The sequence below is a fragment of the Xiphophorus couchianus genome, chromosome 3, assembly GCF_001444195.1.
Source record: "Xiphophorus couchianus chromosome 3, X_couchianus-1.0, whole genome shotgun sequence".
NCBI classification, from domain to species: domain Eukaryota; kingdom Metazoa; phylum Chordata; class Actinopteri; order Cyprinodontiformes; family Poeciliidae; genus Xiphophorus; species Xiphophorus couchianus.
This window is the reverse complement of record NC_040230.1, coordinates 16,822,989-16,843,123: the sequence shown is the minus strand read 5'-3', so window position 1 is coordinate 16,843,123 and position 20,135 is coordinate 16,822,989. Positions and strand designations below refer to the sequence as shown.

At 41.1% G+C, this 20,135-nt stretch overlaps 1 protein-coding gene across 2 annotated transcripts in view; it reads right to left on the bottom strand.

The window, feature by feature from the left end:
- The window catches only part of znf804b (zinc finger protein 804B), a 55,932-nt gene that overhangs the window by 13,356 nt on the left and 22,441 nt on the right, over positions 1 to 20,135 (bottom strand). The window lies entirely within an intron of this gene.

Sequence of the window (20,135 nt, the reverse complement as noted above, 5' to 3'; positions counted from 1 at the left end):
AATAATAGCCTCTACATGAGCTCTGCATAAAACTGTTAAACGACATCCTATTAAAGAGAGTTGCCTTTACTGGCACTGCTGGAGGCTGAACAAAGACTCTGAATCCCCATGCTTATGGCAGCTTGAGCCTGGGGGTAGACATTTAACACAGCCACAATAATATTAAACCTCCGTATGTACCGTGATGGCAAATACGGAGAGTCCGACTGTGGAGGAAATAACATTGGATAGACAGGAAGCATAGCCATCTGAATAGTACAATTTAGACTTCTGTACATCGGGAAAATCTTGGATATGTAGAAAAAAAGTTTCAATGCACACAAACGTGTAGGCAGAATAGCACAAGGACGGAGACATACACACAGTCACACATGTGCTGTGTAAATGGCATATGGACCCAAGGGGATAAATTGCCTGTCTGCATGCTCGCATCAGCCAGTAGGCCTTCTTGGACCCAGAACCTTGCACAGTGCTGTCTGTGTACAATAGGTGTGTGCACTTGTTTGTGTACTGCTGCGTCTGTGTGTGTATGCATGTGTTGAGGTGTGTGTGCATTCATGCCATGCTCTGCTTCAGAATGTAATTTCCCTGAGGCTAGGAGCTGCCAATAAACACTATTGAATTCTGTTCTACACTGACATGATGGGAATTTAATTTGAGGTTGTCACTTCTTTCTCTCATACTGCCCTTTTTCCTTCCCTCTGTCCATTCTCTTCCTCCTCACATTCCCCAGTCTTTTTTTATGCTCCTCCTTTCAGTCAATTAATTTTTTCTTTACTTCTCTTCTCCCTTTTATTTGCTCTATTTCCATGTTTCTTACTTCCTGGTGCTCTTCTTTTCTGTTTGTGAAGTCTTGGGTCATTCAGTGAGAGATTCTTTTGGCACCAATTGACTTCGGTAAACACCAGTTCAGACTCCAGAAACTGGGCACAGTTATGTATCAAAAATATTTTGTACACGTGAAGCAAGCCTTGTTACCTTGTAGAATAAAATGTCTGAGAAAGATGGGTTTGTGTATTTGTAGAGAAGCATGTATGAGTGTTCAAACAACTCGTGTTTACGATATAGTCCTGTGTAGTCTGTGAATCTCTTTCTCAACCTGATCAGACGCCTGAAGGGGATGAATTAAAACAGCTGATGTTGCATTCATAGATGGTGCTGATCCAATTGAGTATCGGTCTTAAACTCAATACTGAGGTCATTTTTGGATTGGATATCGGACTGAGGCCACCAATCTACCTGCAAATCCAGACTCCGTTGTTTTTTGCGACTGTTCATGTTTTGACTGATAATACTCTGGAAGTGTATGTAGTCAAAAAATGGTTGCACTTAAAATGCATATAATCAGATGTTTCAAAGACATAAATGGAAATATATTTTTTAAATTTGACAAGTTACTAAAGTTTCAAGCTAAGGCAGAGTCAGTAATGGCAGCCTGCAGTGAGTTGACAATTTGTAGCTGCAGAATGAAAAATATGCTGAGCATCAATTTCTAGAATAACTGGAGATATTTTTTGTCTTGCAGACAAAACACGGGACAGATATTCGCTATGTATTTTGTGCAAATAGAGTAGATAAAGTTCTCTGAACTTGCTAGAAGACAGAAAGTGGCTTTATTTAGTGGTTTTTTATTTATTTTACTTTCATTTGCCATAAATCATAACAGATTTGGAAATATCAATACTACGGAAAACCTTTACCTAAGGTGGGTTCTTTAAAATGTTTAAATTACATAGAGATTCCTGCAAGACTTAGCGACCTTAATGGTTCTATCTATGCAATCTGTCAGGGAAGTGGCTGCAGTCCAGAAAGACGGTGCTCTGTGTGGCTCACGGATTGTGCTATGGGGTTAGATTATCCTGAGCTACCTCTCTAGCTATGCTGCTATAAGCTTAGGCTGCTAGCAGATCAAATTATCACTTTTCTTCACTCTTCTACTGCCTTCTTCTACTCTTCAATTTGTATTATTTGCTGTTAATTCACATGCTAAACTTTACTTTTTCTCTTAGTTTTTTTTCTTTATATGTAAGCTACACTGGTTTGGCATTCGGTTTTGGCTGCGGTCCTTTCCTGTTGGAGTATATCGACTGAAATAACGCTGCCAGCAACTAAATATTCTCACTCTGTTATAAACTTTTTACCTTTCATTAACATAGAATTAACTACTATGTCTGTCAATCTGTTGCCTTTTTGAGTATTCTGCTTTGTCCTCTTAAACCCTCAATCATGGCAGATGGCTGCTTGTACAGAGCCAGGTCCTTGTGGAGGTTTCTTGCTTTTAACAGGGAGGTTTTCCTCTCCACTGTCGCTACATACATGCATGGTAGGAGGAATTGCTACAGAGTTAATGACATAATGCAAGCGATTGGCTACCGTCTACTGCTGGGTTTCCTTAGACAGAAAATGTTTTAAGCTAATTTGAATAATGAACTGAACTTAAACACTGTTTGATAAGTAGGATTAATTGAAATGTATATGATTGAGCCAAATTACTTTTGTAATAAAATGCCTTGAGATGATGTGTTATGAATTGGTGCTGTATAAATAAACTGAATTAAATTGAACAGAATACACCAATTCTGTTCAATATACTCTAAAACCTTAAATTCTCAGGTATTGCATTCTGCAAAGCTACAAAGCTTAAGTACAAAATCCTTTTCTGCCACAAACAAGAACGCCTCCACACGTTTATCCATTTCTTTTTAACCGAATACGCACACATCATGGGAAAGACAGCTTGATCCTACCAAGGATCAGGCTGTCGGTCAGTTTCTTATAGACATAATGGGTGAAAAGTAGGGGTGGACTGACAGGACTCTTTCAGACTGAAATCAACCCTGGTGGAACTGACATATATCGATCCTTTGTCTCTTGAAGTGTGTATGTGTGTGCCATGATATTGATCTGACCTGCAAGCTTAAGTCACTTCCAGAAAATGATCCAATCACAGAGAGCAGCCTTCACAGGAGACAGACTGCAGTGATGAGGTAGAAATAATGCATGTGTTTGTGTAGATGCACATGGTTCCATGTGTACTTTCTAGAAGTATGTGAATGTGATGTATTTTTGGTCTGGCCTTTCCTCGGGATATACTTTAACACCGTCCTCTCACTTCCCTGCATTCTGTCAGGATAATTACTTTTAACAATGAAATATAGAGAGGAGTGTACACACGTGAAAAAAAAAAAAAGAAAAGGTACGAAGGCATCAAAACGGAAAGGGGTGTATATGTATGTGTGCACTCAAGAGTAATTTGTTTGTGTCAGCGGCACCCTGGAAAACCATTTTTCTCGTGTACACTGGAATCAAACATGAAAACTTTAATTGGCTCTGAAGACGCAAACGTCTTGTGATTTCTAACCCTTACCCCGCACGCTGATGCGCTTAAACCCATTTATAGAACTACATCAGCAGTAGGAGCATCCTAACACACACTGAAGCTTGTCCAATAATACACAGTCTGTCAACCTGAAATGCCAGAGCCAAATTAATCTTGACCTCAATTTTCCTCACTAGTGTAAATCTATTCTCATCTAAGCTACATTGATATATTTGCAGGCTTGAATGGACATTGAATGTGTCATGTTTTCTGATTATTTTTGCAGGCTTCTGAATGTTAATCTGCTTCAATATTACTTGTTTTTTTTTTCTTATCTGGAGTCTGTCGAGGAAATGACACTTTAATTTCTGAAACTGACATGAATAAGAGTCATCACTGACCCTAACCAAAGTATCTGAAAAGATGCATGTCATTTAATATTTTCAGGTGATGTGTAAAAGAACGGCTCCTGCTTGTTTTACTGAGATAATCAGTCAGTCATCGCAAGTGTTGGCAGGACACTAATGACACACAGAGACAAAAATACGCTGATGTATTTCTGGGAATTTTCCTAACTGCAACTGCATTAGCACTATTTAACTTAATTTAGACTAAATTAAGTATAATTTTATTTAATTTTTCAGGATTAGTAATCTTTCAATAACATGGGATGTGGTGGTGGTTCAGGATATAGAACCACCACCACAGAAACTAAGTAAAAGATTTTTAGTAAAAATGAGAAGTTAATTGTGATGTTAGAGAGGTTATGAAGATAATTCAGCAGCAGTGAAAAGTACAAAAACATCATAGTTGGTCATTAGCTAAGGTTTTGACAGTATTTAAAACATGCTAAGGACAATTTTTCACTTATTGTGCCTGATTTTGTTCAACTTAGTATTAGCACCTCAGTACAGTTGCTTATTTGATGCCGGTGTTGTCAGGGGAGGTTCTTTTAACATTTGTGATTATTACCTACAATAATTATAAGTTCCATCCATCCATCCATCCATCCATCTTCTTCCGCTTATCCGAGGTCGGGTCGCGGGGGTAGCAGCTTCAGAAGGGAGGCCCAGACTTCCCTCTCCCCAGCCACTTCTTCCAGCTCCTCCGGGGGAATCCCGAGGCGTTCCCAGGCCAGCCGAGAGACATAATCCCTCCAGCGTGTCCTGGGTCTTCCCCGGGGCCTCCTCCCGGTGGGACGTGCCCGGAACACCTCACCAGGGAGGCGTCCAGGAGGCATCCTGACCAGATGCCCAAGCCACCTCAACTGGCTCCTCTCGATGTGAAGGAGCAGCGGCTCTACTCTGAGTCCCTCCCGGATGACTGAGCTTCTCACCCTATCTCTAAGGGAGAGCCCAACCACCCTACGGAGAAAACCCATTTCGGCCGCTTGTATCCGCGATCTCGTTCTTTCGGTCATGACCCAAAGCTCATGACCATAGATGAGGGTGGGAACGTAGATCGACCGGTAAATCGAGAGCTTCGCTTTTTGGCTCAGCTCTCTCTTCACCACGACGGACCGGTACAGCGCCCGCTTGACAGCAGACGCTGCGCCAATCCGCCTGTCGATCTCCCGCTCCCTTCTTCCCCCATTCGTGAACAAGATCCCGAGATACTTAAACTCCTCCACTTGGGGCAGGACACCCCCCCTGACCCGGAGAAGGCACTCTACCCTTTTCCGGCTCAAGACCATGGCCTCGGATTTGGAGGCACTGATCCCCATCCCGGCCGCTTCACACTCGGCTGCGAACCGATCCAGCGAGAGCTGCAGATCACGATCTGATGAAGCCAAAAGGACCACATCGTCTGCGAAAAGCAGAGATGAGATCCTGAGGCCACCAAATCGGATCCCCTCAACACCTTGGCTGCGCCTAGAAATTCTGTCCATGAAAGTGATGAACAGAATCGGTGACAAAGGGCAGCCCTGGCGGAGTCCAACTCTCACCGGAAACGAGCCCGACTTACTGCCGGCAATGCGGACCAGACTCTGACACCGGTCATACAGGGACCTGACAGCCCGTATCAAAGGGCCCGGTACCCCATACTCCCGGAGAACCCCCCACAGGGCTCCCCGAGGGACACGGTCGAACGCCTTCTCCAAGTCCACAAAACACATGTAGACTGGTTGGGCGAACTCCCATGCACCCTCCAGGACCCTGCTGAGGGTGTAGAGCTGGTCCAGTGTTCCACGACCAGGACGAAAACCACACTGCTCTTCCTGAATCCGAGGTTCGACTATCCGACGGACCCTCCTCTCCAGGACCCCTGAATAGACCTTGCCAGGGAGGCTTAAGAGTGTGACCCCTCTATAATTGGAGCACACCCTCCGGTCCCCCTTTTTGAACAGGGGGACCACCACCCCAGTCTGCCAATCCAGGGGAACTGCCCCCGATGTCCATGCGATATTGCAGAGTCGCGTCAACCAACACAACCCTACAACATCCAGAGCCTTAAGGAACTCCGGGCGGATCTCATCCACCCCCGGGGCCTTGCACCGAGGAGCTTTTTAACCACCTCGGCGACCTCGCCCCCAGAGATTGGAGAGCCCAACCCAGAGTCCCCAGGCTCCGCTTCCTCAGTGGAAGGCATGTTGGTGGGATTGAGGAGGTCTTCGAAGTACTCTGCCCACCGGCCCACAACGTCCCGAGTAGAGGTCAGCAGCACACCATCCCCACTATAAACAGTGTTGGTGCTGCACCGCTTCCCCCCCCCTGAGACGCCGGATGGTGGACCAGAATCGCCTCGAAGCCGTGCGGAAGTCTTTCTCCATGGCCTCTCCAAACTCCTCCCACACCCGAGTTTTTGCCTCAGCAACCGCCCGAGCCGCATGCCGCTTCGCCCGCCGGTACCCATCAGCTGCTTCCGGAGTCCCACAGGCCAAAAAGGCTCGATAGGACTCCTTCTTCAGCCTGACGGCATCCCTCACCGAAGGTGTCCACCAACGGGTTCGAGGGTTGCCGCCGCGACAGGCACCGACAACCTTGCGGCCACAGCTCCGATCGGCCGCCTCGACAATGGAGGCACGGAACACGGTCCACTCAGACTCCATGTCCCCCACCTCCCCCGGGACGTGTTCGAAGTTTTGCCGGAGATGGGAGTTAAAGCTCCGTCTCACAGGGGATTCCGCCAGACGTTCCCAGCAGACCCTCACAACACGTTTGGGCCTGCCAGGTCTGACCGGCTTTCGCCCCCGCCACCGGAGCCAACTCACCACCAGGTAGTGGTCAGTGGACAGCTCCGCACCTCTCTTCACCCGAGTGTCCAAGACATACGGCCGCAGATCCGATGAAACGATGACAAAGTCGATCATCGAACTGCGGCCTAGGGTGTCCTGGTGCCAAGTGCACATATGGACACCCTTATGCTTGAACATGGTGTTCGTTATGGACAATCCATGGCGAGCACAGAAGTCCAGCAACAGAACACCGCTCGAGTTCAGGTCGGGTGGGCCGTTCCTCCCAACCACGCCCCTCCAGGTCTCACTGTCGTTGCCCACGTGAGCGTTGAAGTCCCCCAGCAGAACAAGGGAGTCCCCAGGAGGAGCACTCTCCAGTACCCCCTCTAAGGACTCCAAAAAGGGTGGGTAATCTGAACTGTCGTTCGGCCCGTAAGCACAAACGACAGTCAGAACCCGTCCCCCCACCCGTAGGCGGAGGGATCCTACCCTCTCGTTCACCGGGGTAAACCCCAACGTACAGGCGCCGAGATGGGGAGCAACAAGTATGCCCACTCCTGCCCGACGTCTCTCTCCCTGGGCAACTCCAGAGTGGAAGTATGTCCAGCCCCTCTCAAGGAGACTGGTTCCAGAACCAGAGCCATGCGTCGAGGTGAGACCGACTATTTCTAGCCGGAACCTCTCGACCTCACGCACTAGCTCCGGCTCCTTCCCCACCAGAGAGGTGACATTCCACGTCCCAAGAGCCAGTTTCTGCAACCGAGGATCGGACCGCCAGGGTCCCCTCCCTTGGCCGCCACCCATCACACAGTGCACCCGACCCCTTTGGCCCCTCCCACGGGTGGTGGGCCCATGGGAGGGGGGGCCCATGTTTCCTCTTCGGGCTGAGCCCGGCCGGGCTCCATGGGTAAAAGCCCGGCCACCAGACGCTCGCCATCGTGCCCCCCCTCCAGGCCTGGCTCCAGAGTGGGGCCCCGGTGACCCGCGTCCGGGCGAGGGAACACCAAGTCCAAGGTTTTCCTTCATCATTGGGGTCTTCGGGCTGCACTTTGTCTGGTCCCTCACCTAGGACCTGTCTGCCTTGGGTGACCCTACCAGGGGCATGAAGCCCCAGACAGCATAGCTCCTAGGATCATTGGGGCACTCAAACCCCTCCACCACGATAAGGTGGCAGCCCATGGAGGAGTAATTATAAGTTGCATCATTAAAATTAACTATATATTCAAGATGTGCTGTCTTTACATTCTTATTTTATAAAATAAATATCAGGCAAGGGTGTCTAACTCCAGTTTGTAAGAGTCTGCATACTTGTTTTAAGTGCTAACGAACCTGAATCAAATGAGTGGTTAATTATGTGGTCCCTGCAGATTTTGGTGACATACAGAGAAGGTAATTCAGCCCTTAACTCAGGAGACTTATCTGAAACATGTAGGAAGAAGGCCTTTTATGGCTGGAGATTAAGCCCCGTACTTCAGTGTTTGCATGCATTGATAAATGTTTAGATCCTTTTATAAGTGACATTACAGAGATCATGTATTGCAAAAACCATTGGGTCACTTGCCTTTCCACATACATGAACTTTATTTGCCCTACCATTTTTATTACAAAGGCTTTAATATGATGTTGGCCCAGAGACACATCTACTGGATTCCCAGATAGATTGCTGCTCTAGAGGCCAGTGGCAGTGTGCTTTACACCTCTGTCTGTCACTTTGCATTGCACTTGGAGATGTATGGCTTGGATGCAGTTGCTCGGCAATGGTAACACATCCATCAAGCTCTCTACACACTGTTCCTGAGATAATTTCTTTCCTGAGATACTGTAATTCCAAGGTCACATGAAGTTTCTCCCACTTTGTTATAATGCCACTAACAGGTCATGATGGGATATTTACTTGCAATGAAACTTTATGACTGAAAATATTTTAAAGGTGGTATCCTAACCTAACATGGTATCATGCTGGGATTCATTGACACTCCCAGAGAGCAAGCCATTCTTTTGCTAATATTTGTAGAAGCAGTCTGCATATGTAGGTGGTGCATGTTATGCATGTGTGGCCAGGGGAGGTGTAGGAACATGTTAATTCGATGATTTGGAAGGATGACCTTTGGCAATGTAGTGTTTGTCTCACAAGTTACTGGACTAAAGTAGTGTGTTGGCAATTTCAATATGAGTCTTTTAAATTTGATCAAATTAGCTAAAGCTGGGAGCTCATACCTTCTACCATTCTGAGTTTTAATTTACGTTTTCCACAAATGAACTGTAATGAGACTCTTCTGCCTAAGGTTAGGGAACATTTACAAATTATAACTTTATAGCTTGATTTCAACATAATCTAAACTGTCATATTAAGCTGTGGCAGAAACAGTCAATAATCAAATAAAAATATTAAAATATAAAAGTAACAATAAAAATAAAGTGAATAACATTTTTGTCCTTTGGGGGTTTGTTTTCTGCTTTTGGGTGTTTTAAAAACTGGTGATGTTTTAGGTCAAACATATTCCTGTAAATCCTTAAAGGTTTGCAAACTGTGAAGCACCACTGTACACTAAGCCCTTACAAGTAAAGATGAGGTGTAATCCCTATCCCTTTCCACCCCATGGACTTAAAAAAGAGGCTTGTGATAAGGATACACAGTATTATGTGTTCTGCCTATCAAAGGGGTCCTTGGGGAAACCTCCAGGCAAAACTGAAGTCATTCATCTCATGAAGTACCATCTTCTTTTATCTCAAAGCCCCAGCTCATATCAGAACCAGAAACCTTTGCTTTATTTGGGAGATAAATGCGCCTCCTTATCTGAGTAGGTTCATCTGTACCAGAGGCATCTTGAACATGGCTCTTTCACCATGTTAACACAAATGCGCTGATAATCAACTTTTAGAGAGGATATGTGCTAAATGCCTGCAACATATCAGTTTGAACTCTAAAGGGCAGGTTTTCATTTCCACAAATGTCTCCTGAAGTATCCAGGAAGCTTGTATTAGCATCAGTCCAAAAGTTGACTAAATATATCTCTAGTTTCTATATGAGTATCTCTTAGGTCAGATGCAGTTATTTTATTTATTTGCATGCTAAATAAAAAAGATTTAAAAGGTTGTTAAAAAAGAAATACTTGAGAGCTGTAATATCCATACATCCTTCCTATACTGATATAAAATTGCCTTAATAATAGGGATACTTCCAGGCTCAGAATCACACATCAAATGCTTTGCAACAACCAATGTTTCAGAGAATCATTTAGAAAAATAGTTTAAATGTTGCCAGGCTGAAGTACTGCATCATCATTGAAATGATCCTGATTATCTGAAAATAGACAGTCTCTGTACTCTGAGCATGCAGAGTGATGATATGACCAAATCCATCAAAGTATTTGATGGAAATTTATTGCAGCTGTTTGTAGATTCCCTCTCGGGTTCTGAATTTGGCATCTTTGTTCTTCCACTGCTCAGATCCCCCATTGAGCAGGATCCTGCCTGGGATCCTGCTCAATGGGGGCAAAACCATGCTGTGGCAATCATCTGTTCTCTTGATACTAATGTCTTATCTTTCAGCATTGTTAGGACTTTCTGTGGCTTTGGCTTCGGCTGCGTCCTCTCTTTCAATGTTTCTAGAACTGTGTTCCTCACCTGCTGAAAAAGATTTAATATATTTCCTCCTTTTCCCTCTTTTATTACAGTTTCCTGATGGTTGATCCATTTACTTTTAACCAATTAGATTTTAAAATCTAATTATGTCATTTAATCTTAGCTACACTCTTCAATAGCATTTTGTCCTTTTAAGATTTTATGTTAAGATATGAATACTTATACTTTAACAATTTGAAGACTATAGAGTTATCTAACTAGTGCATTTTATCCCTGTTGTGAAACTCATCTTACCTTTCTTTCAAAAAGTAGATATCTTACATTGGTGCTGACAGCAGACACTCAGTTTTATTGATGAAATTGTTCAATAAAATCCTAAAAAGAACTCAAAATCAAGATTGAAAATGGAAAAATCAACAACTCAAAACAGGTAAACACATTGTTTAGAAGGTTGGTTGAATCTTAATGAATAATTCACTGTATCTCTGGTTCCAAAAGTCAGGACCAGAATTGGAACAAAAGTGGGTTTTGAGATCTCCCTCAGAAATCAATCAATAAAATGGGAAAGCATGTTTATATGATTCTCAACACAATGAAGAAGAAAAATCCAGCAGAGTAATGCTGTTTGTGCTGTCATGACATCTCTACTCAACTGTATTTCTAACATTGCTTATAGAACAGAAAGCAAAGGTCATAACTTTTGATATGCTGTTATTTTGTGGGTTGGGTTTGAAAATCACTGCAATTTATCACAAATAAACTGTTTTTTGAACTGTAATGTCAACCATTTCTCTTATTGACAGATACGACTGTAGATCTCTGACTCCACCAATTTCCAAGTAACATTTGAACATTTTACAGGAATATGAAAATAATACAGATTTAACTAAATGTAACCTTTGGGAAGTCAGTTAACAATTTTTGTTCACTGGGGAAGGTTTAGGGAAACATTACACACAGCTGAATAAGTGGTACACCTGTGTATTTGTGGTTAGGGGGGATGTGTAAGCTCTATGAATTTGCTGGCTCAACTTCAACCTATTCTGCCTTAAGCATTCTGTATTATGAATAGAGAGAGGATATTTACCTAACATTATGTCATCAATGCCACAACTCACCACTTTTAAAAGTAAGAATGTAACTATAGGCCTTACACCCCGAATCCTGTATGTAAAATATTGCTAATAATTATGTTCTGTCAGGGTTGTTTTTCTTTTTAAAGAAGGAACCTGGTGAATGAGTGTTTTAATAAACATACCTCAGGAGAGCACAGGAATAGATTTACGTAAACAGAGTACCTGACACTGATTGACAAAACTGACACAATTTAGATTGCAACCTTTTGTTTTTATTTAGGAATGTAAACCTTACTTCCCCTCTTTCCTGAAAAAGTTGATAATCTCTACATTTTATTTTTTGCTTTGACCCCTACATAGCATAACATTCCAATAGATCCAATCAGATGTTCTGATTTTTTAAAAATAGCTCTAAAGAATATAAAATATAAAGGAGTTATTAGAGAACAATCCCAGTCAAGCTAAAAAAAAAAAACCACAATGATTGGACAGCTAAATATAGCTTTGTAAAATGTTAGAAGCATTAAAACACTTTGCTATGCCATGCTAGTTTTTAAGGAAGATGAACGTATGTGAAGATGTTGGAACAAAGAAGGTATAAATATCCCCAATTTTTGTGCTTTTTTTCCTTTTTTGTATAATAATGTTTAACCCCTGGCTTTATATTAAAACAAAAGTGCTTAACATTCCTCCTTTGAGTCAATATCAGTAAGAAAAAAAAGGGTTGAGTTACCTTTTCCTTTCCAGTCTACATGACTGAGTGAATAAATTGTTATGATTTAATCAATTAAGCCTAAATAAACAATTAACATGGCTCCCACCAGCCAACTACTCTTGAGTTAAATTGCTTCTCTCATCTCACTGGACACTCTCTTGTTGGCTGTAATTAAATATTGAACAGTATTTTCATGGATTGCTGGACCGACCTTAGAAAAACTGAGGATTCGCTCTTGGGTCTGACATGACAGATAGTTACTGCAGCACTGTATTTTGAGAGCATTTTGCCTCCTTAATTTGATGATGTTTGGATGAGACACAGAATGGGGAAAGATCATTAAAACCATTCCCTAACGCAAATTAGATGTGACTTGAGAAGAGCGAAGCAGTTTTATTTGATGAAGAGAGCAGGGAGGACAAATAGAAAACAACATTTACACCAATTACATGATAAGATATTTCTAGATAAACACAGAATCTCATTAGAGCATCATTACAAGTAAAAAGATATTCAGAGAGAAGTGGTGAATACAACTATTTTTTTAGAAGGATGTGAATTTGCGCCTCTCCAGGCTTATTAAATATTCTGGCTTGGACATTCAGGGATGTAACTGATCAGATGGTATAATTGTTAACAGCACCCAAACATGGGTTTTAATTGCATTCTTGGTTCAGTGTTAAATTCAAAACAGAGCAGAACTAGCGAAAAATAGGACAGAACAACACTCATGCATGCATAATCAATGCAGATCGAGAGTTTGGAAGAACACAGCCAATGGTTACAAATTCTCTCTGCTCAAATATAGAAACTTCCACTGAATAAAACTCCTAAAACAGAGGGTAGAAAAGAAAACAGTAGGATCTTTATGAACATTGCAACTTTTGAAGAAACTATTCTTAGAATAAACTGCAGTTGCAATGTCTCTCTGTAGACCCTGAAGTGGATTTGGTATCAATCTAAGAGTTAAATATATAAGTATACTTTATTTAGATATTTTTTTCGTAAAAGCTTGTCGCCAATGCCCTTAATAGTGCTCATTAACACCTAAGAGGGGCTTGCAGTTTGTTAGTCACTCTGTTGTTCCAGAGAACAGGAATAAAACTTCTTGTTGTTCCACAAGCCAGCATTAACATTGGAGCACAGCCAGGTACGGCAAGAAGTTATAAAAGTAGAAGTTTGAAACTCTCATTAACCATTGCTTCAAAGATTTTTTTTATGAATATTTATTATTCTTTTTATGTCATATGGCAAGAATTGTGATGCAAAATTACTGTTGTTAAATATAAGTAGGGCCAGATAAAAAGGTCCTTGGGCTGGACTTCGAAGTGTGTCGGTCAACTTCAGCTTCAAGCTTTATCCTTGTCTTTTCCTAAAATGCTGCCTTCCCTTTTCTCCAGCTGATTAATGATACAGGCTTCACTTAGATACAAATATTTCCTTTCTATAAATCAAACATACCTGTTGCTGGTTTTTGAAAGCTATTTAGGTGTTGAATGCAATAAATCTGGCATCAAATCACAAGAACACGTTACGTCAGATTCACAATCTCCATGTACAATGTCAGATTTAAAGTATAATTCTGTTTGCCCATTTTTATTACCAATCCAAGTGCTGCAGAAATGCTAGGTGTTGCAAAGATGTACCTGTTCACGTTCACGTACTTCAGTGGTGCACAATTAACTGCCACTTGTTCAATTATAATTCAAGAACATAAGTCCTGAATGGTATGGATTTGGTCTCTGCCAACATCTATGAGTGTTGGCATAGATGTAGAAGAAGAGAATCTGTGTAAACATACTTTAATGCACAGCTACCAATTTAAATGTCAATTCACCAAGAATGTCTAACCAAAAGCAGTCATGAAAAGCTTGCTCCTCCCAAACCATTTATTTTTGTAGTATTAATGCTTTCATTGTTAATGTTTCCTTCGACACATTAACAATAATCTGTTGGTGGGATGTTAGACTCATTGTTAGTTTCCAAATGGTGAGGACGCAGTGACACCTAGAAGCTTTTTAGTCAAATGCCTGCTGGAATATAAGCTATTTACAGGGAGCTGTTGTAATAGTTGGCTGTTAAATAAATGGAATATACTGAACCCATTTAACTGATGCATAGGCACTGGTTGCATACCTGTTCGTGTATCATTACCGTTCAAAAAATTCAGTCCCAGAACCAGGCACTTTAGCAGGTGACATTTTGACTAACAGCATAACGTCACATCGCTTTGGATAGAAAAATTTTTCTTTCATTATCTTGTAAATCAAGACTGAGCTGAAAGGAATGAGGAAGAATATGAGAAGAGTCTGACAAACACAACCTGTAAACAAGAGACATTTGTCAATTCACAGAACTTCTAATTACCACTACGCCTTCTGAGAACAATTCAATAAACTATTCAGAACTGTTTATCAAGCTCAATTAAGTCTTTAATTATCTCCACCTTCAGCACTGTAATGAATAGAAACAACTCCAACTGAAGTGACGACAAAACCGTCTCCAAGCACATTTACTGTTTCACCCCCACCTGCCTCTAAAGCGTTCCTCTGATACTTTCTGTCAGACACATTTATTCACGCAAGTTTAGAGGCTGTGACAGCACAAGACTCTGGCAGAGCAGCAGGGTTTTGTGCTATTCTTTTGAAGCTAGTGACAGTTGACCCACAGGCCAAATTGCTCGTTACTGTAATAACCTGAAGATGTCTGTGGCAGGCATACTCATGCATGCACTCAGACACGGAGTGCCAAGCAGGATAGCAGAGTGTTAATGAGCTGATATTTGCAGCCCTAATGCATCTCCCTTGGCTGCCTGTAATACGCCTCTGCGGTCTGCCCAACCCTTTTCTTCATCTGATGAATCTGTATCTGTCTTCATGCATCCTCTAGTCAGTGTTCTGATCTATTTACAACTGTCTAGTCGGGTTTGTGTGTCTGTGTGGGTGTGATTATTTATAAAGTCAATTAGGAATTTGATCAAAGTAAGTGCATTCAATGACCATAATCAGAAGTTTGGTGAACATACTTTTTTTTGCTTTTAAAGAAAAGAGAAAAAAAGAAATGACATGGAGACCTGCAACATAATGTTGCTTTTAATGACTAAGTTAAAAATACAATGCTACAATCTTAAAAAAAATGATTCTAGCATCTAGATACAAGTCAAAAAGCCTTCTTACTTATAATATCTTCAGCCTTATCTGTTGAACCATATCATTTCAAATACTTTATTAATAATAGCACATAAAAAATCGCTAAAATCACCAGCTAAGACAGGTTGCCACAGATTTTGTAGACATACCAGAAAGTTCTTCCAGCATGAACAAGCCATGTCAGTGTTGTTAGTGCTAAATATGGTTTACAGAAAAGCTTTTGCTTCACAACAGACACAAGTAATATATAATTGTTCCAGCAATGATCCAACAGTAACATTGCTCTATCTCATACTATCCTATGCATGTGTTCTGTCTGGATTCCAAAAGTTCAATTCATTTCCAGGTGATTTACTTTGACTAACTCTGATTAATTTAGCTAATACTGATTTGTACACATGGGAACACGTATATTCTGTTTTTTAATTTAACTTTTATCTCCAGATTCTGAAATATGGATGAAACCTTTCAGACTAACACTAAAGCAAAAATAACATACCATGTTCTCACATAAAACTATCAACTGTATCCCGATATATCTGCATTATACAAAATGGAGTCGCATTAAGACACAAACATTAGACTTGAAAAGATGCACCACATCATGCTCTTTCTTTTCTCACAGCATAAGATAGATTTTAGTCACTCCAGCATAAATACTAAAGTAAAAATCAGTGTGACAGTAGCTTAAATAAAACCATTATCAAACATCCAAAGCAAAGCTAACATTTTTGTGACAGGCTCCAAGCGTGCTGCATATATGAACACAAGTTCCCAGGAATTCATTCTGGACATCTTGCAGTTAAATTGGATGGCGCACTACCAAGCGAGAAGCCTGGAATTTGAACAAGTAAGACTATGGGTGAATACAGCTGAAAATCCTCAGGAGAATTGAAGGAGTGAGTGTGCATGCTGATAGGAGTTGCTGCTTCACACTGTTTCCCCTGTTCTAATGTTGCCTTCCCCTAACCTACTGATATTGTAAATTTGTCCAGATTTATGTGATGTTGATGGCGCCATAAGACAAAAATCATTGGGGAGCCTCAGCTGCCATTCTCAACAAATAGTAAATAAACCCCAACAGCTTCTTGTGAACTTATCCCAGATGCCACTCAAGAATTGTGGGAATGCATCTCCAGCAGAGAATCTCGTTTTATTGACTGCATATGGAACTACCTACTGTAGAGAAGACAGAAATTCTCTTTTTCTTCTGCAAATACTCTGCAAGTCCCTGGTGTTCATGCCTGAAAAGGGCTTGTGTGTGAGTGAGGAGAGATCTGCAGATGGAGAAACCAGAACTGTCAAATTATTAAATTCTCTGTCCCATAGTATCATTCTTAAGTGACAAAAAATGCATACCAATGGAAATGTGCCATTTATATGTCATGCCACTTGATAGAAGACCACCATGCAGTGTACGCCTGTGTTTCCTATGGAAGCTGCAGGTGTCCTCATCTCTTTGGGGTGAGGAACTGGAGGATCATTCACAAAAGCAAAAAGAGAAACGTTTCCAGGTCAAATGAGTTGAAAAGTCACAAAGTTGAAAAGAGCACAACAAAAAAAACCACAACTTTCCTTTTGAGTTTTTTTATATTGTGAACAGATTTTCTTGCTCTTCTCATTTACATTTCTTTGTTGCATCTCCAAGCAAGGATGTGAGAGGCAGATGTCTCAGTTTCTTCACTCTCCAGGGGCCTCCTCACTTTTCGTCTTAAGAGGCTCTTAAGGATTTTTGAGAACAGACGGCGATGGCAGTGTAAACAGTTTTTAGGTCATTTGAGGAGGAAGCTACCTTCTCCGGCCAGCTAATGTGTTGCACAGAAACATCTGGAAAGTTGTTTGTGGAAAATGTTTTGGAAAGGAGTCGGACTTTCCCAAAAAATACTTGATGAATGGTAAATGGTCTGTAGTTGTATAACTCTTCCAGAGGACCCCACAGCACTTAAAAAAACTATGATATGAGTGAATGGATGAAGTACTAATGTAAACAAACTTTATTGAGACGGATTAATGAATATTTAATAGTTGATTTAATTGATAAACCATAGCTTCACAAAACCCAACCTGAAGAAAAGTAACACAGATTTTAAATGTTTTACTTTTTGTCAGTATTTGCGCTTTTCATCTACTGTATGAAATATGTTCTGCTGTATGTGCTTCTGTAGCAATATACTAATCAGGTTTGAAATTGTGATTATTTGCTATCAGTATGTTGATCCTCCTCTGCTGCCAAAAATAACCTAACCTATCAATGCATGGATCTCAGTAAACCCTTGATCTTGTACTATATATGACACCATGATGCCTACAGATCCTACAACTCCTGTAAGTTGTGAGGCACATCCCACAGATGCTCCATTAGCAATGAGATCAAACTTGCCCAACCATTGTTCCTAGAAAGCTCTTTAGATCTCACTGTTAACCAATCATTAGTTGTGCAAAACTGATTCCTCTTAGAAACAGAGTGAGATGGGCATCGACACTAGCATTTGTGTTTTCTCTGATTGATGATTATCTCTCATACAAGTTTCTGAAGTGCCACTGTCCTGCAACGTTTAATGCCTCCCTACTCCAATAAACCTGAATCAAGAGGCTAAAACTGAAGACTTGGCATATTATCAAGTTTTACAAGGGCCTGGTCATGAACTATTAATTTGATTCAGGAGTGTTGGAGAAGATATGCTTCCAAAAGTTGCAGGACAGTGGCACCCAGGGACTGGAATCGCTGACCCCTGTCTTAAACAGTCATCATTGTTGGCTGTTTTTCAAAATCAGAACATTCCTGCCATTGAGGACCACTAATCAAACAACTGCCCAGTAAGCATGTTGTGATTGTGGTTCTAGTGAGACTCCAGCTGCCTCCAAAGGAAAGCTGAGTAAAGCGTTAGTTTGCAAGATAAAAATCACTGTTTGTGTGTCTCCAGTGTTTTCCTGCTCCCTTTGTGTCTTTTTATTTCATTTGAATTGCTTTTTCTGCATTCCTCAGCTTCACCTGTGTCTCGTCAGCTGGCCCTAAGCGTGTAAATATAGACTAGTTGCTCCGCCTGCTCTTTGTCTGTTTCACTTCTTTATGGGGTCCTGGTTTCAGATTAAGCCTTGTTTTTTTAACAACTGTACAGCAGTGTAGTTGAAACTTTCCTGACTGGAGGCTACCTAGGAGAATATTCTGAGCAGTTTAAGCCATTGCTAATTTCAGAAATGAGCATGTTATTTCATGCTTTTTTCATCTATAGTCTGCACTTGAGCTTCTCTGTCCAGAGCACAAGGCCACAAATAAAAAAAAAAACTACACAGACTAGAGTAGAGCTAATTAAAGGGGATACTTGCAGGTTGGAGAGGATATCTTAAGTGGTAGCGCTTCATCAGCAAATGAATACTATTTATCTTTATTTGATAGTGAAATACCTTTTTCTAACTTCACTTTGTCAAAGCTGCTTTTATGATTCCAGTAACACTGGATGTAACAAAGTGTAATGTTAACATTTGAATGCCCATGCATCAGAAACATCTTGTTTTATTCATAGATTCAAAATGTAAAGATGTTGCTGAGTAGGCATGCATTACAGTTTTCAGAATTTCAAACTTTCTTTCTAAACATTGGCCACTGAGATAAATTTTTCAAGCTGTTTGCCATGATTCCTGCAAAGTCAGGCATTTTTTTCAGCTCCAGTGTAGATACAATAATGATAATCTCATGGGTAAATAATTTACACTGTTGCTTTGAACCCAAATGTAATAAACAATAAGCTAGGGACTGAATAACATTTGGGACACCCTGATTAAAATAGTCTAGCGCTGTGGTTAAAAATGTGACATTGGCATCCTTCAACCCAGTACACATGAAGTATACAAAATTGTTGTGCAATACAATCAAAACATACTTCAAAAATGTGACAGGACCACATGATTCACAAAATGATCATTTTCCCTCCTTTTTAGATCCATGTATAAAGCATTTTTAGTGACTCCAATATAAATGACAAGAAACAGTGTGACAGCAGCTTTACACACTGCATGCTAAGTATTGCATTTATTTTTAATTAAACAGAGTTTTGATTATAAATCAAATCTGAATGCATTTAATACATTGCATAGCTTCAATTAAGAATAAAAAAACAGCTCAGCCCTGTTTAATCTGCAGCATATTGCATTCAAATACAAAAGAAAATGAGAATAACTACTGAATACTCATCAAAAATAATGAGACTGCTTTTGTTTGGAGGCGACAACAGGAAGCCAGGAGCATCGACAAACTGCACCACTTTCTAGCCGAAGTCATAAATCTAGGATTTGTCGCAAGGCCTGACCAAACGATCACTCAGCAGGCAATCAAAATTTAATTCCCCGTCCATCACACTGCAAGGCCGTAGGAGCCCCTGTGCCGATCTCACCACCCATCGCTGCCTTCATCCCCCACTCTCTTTCTCCTCTCAACTCAATAGGGCTAACTTGTTTTCTCGGAGTTAATCATGCACTGGACAACTGAACTACCCTGTGACACATTTAAAATATGCCCACCACTCGACATACATGCCCTGCTCTCTCCTGTCCCCATGTTCCTGCCATACTGAACACAATTTGAGCTAACTCTTTGGCCTAAGTAGGACAAGTTAAGTTATTTTAATGGGAATAGCTTAAAGAAAAATAAAGATATCTGAAGACATTTTAATTTACTAGAAGAAATGTGCTGGATAGATTTATGAAAGAAAGAATGTGTTTGTGCAAATCCCATGGCAACTCGACTGTAACCTTGCTCTGGCTGCGGCCTCTGTTTTCTCTTTAAAGTTTAAGTTCCTATCACTTATTTACTGAAGTATGGTGGGACTAATGCAAGTTGGGTTGAACTTTGTGCTTTTTACTGCATTTTCTGAAGCTTACAGCAAGGAGTCCACCTTTTTGCCCTGACTTAACACAAATTCTCTAAAGGGATGAATGCGTAAGAAGAATCTTCAATGGACAGATTAGTAGTATTTGATCATCTATTATCCTTTCACTTTTTGTCTTTCCCATCACAAAACCTCCCGTTCCCTGAGGTGTTTTTTTTTCTACCACTTTTACCTTTTTCCAATGTTGCAGATTCCTTCCATTTTCTGATTTGTATCCACTTTTCTCTTTA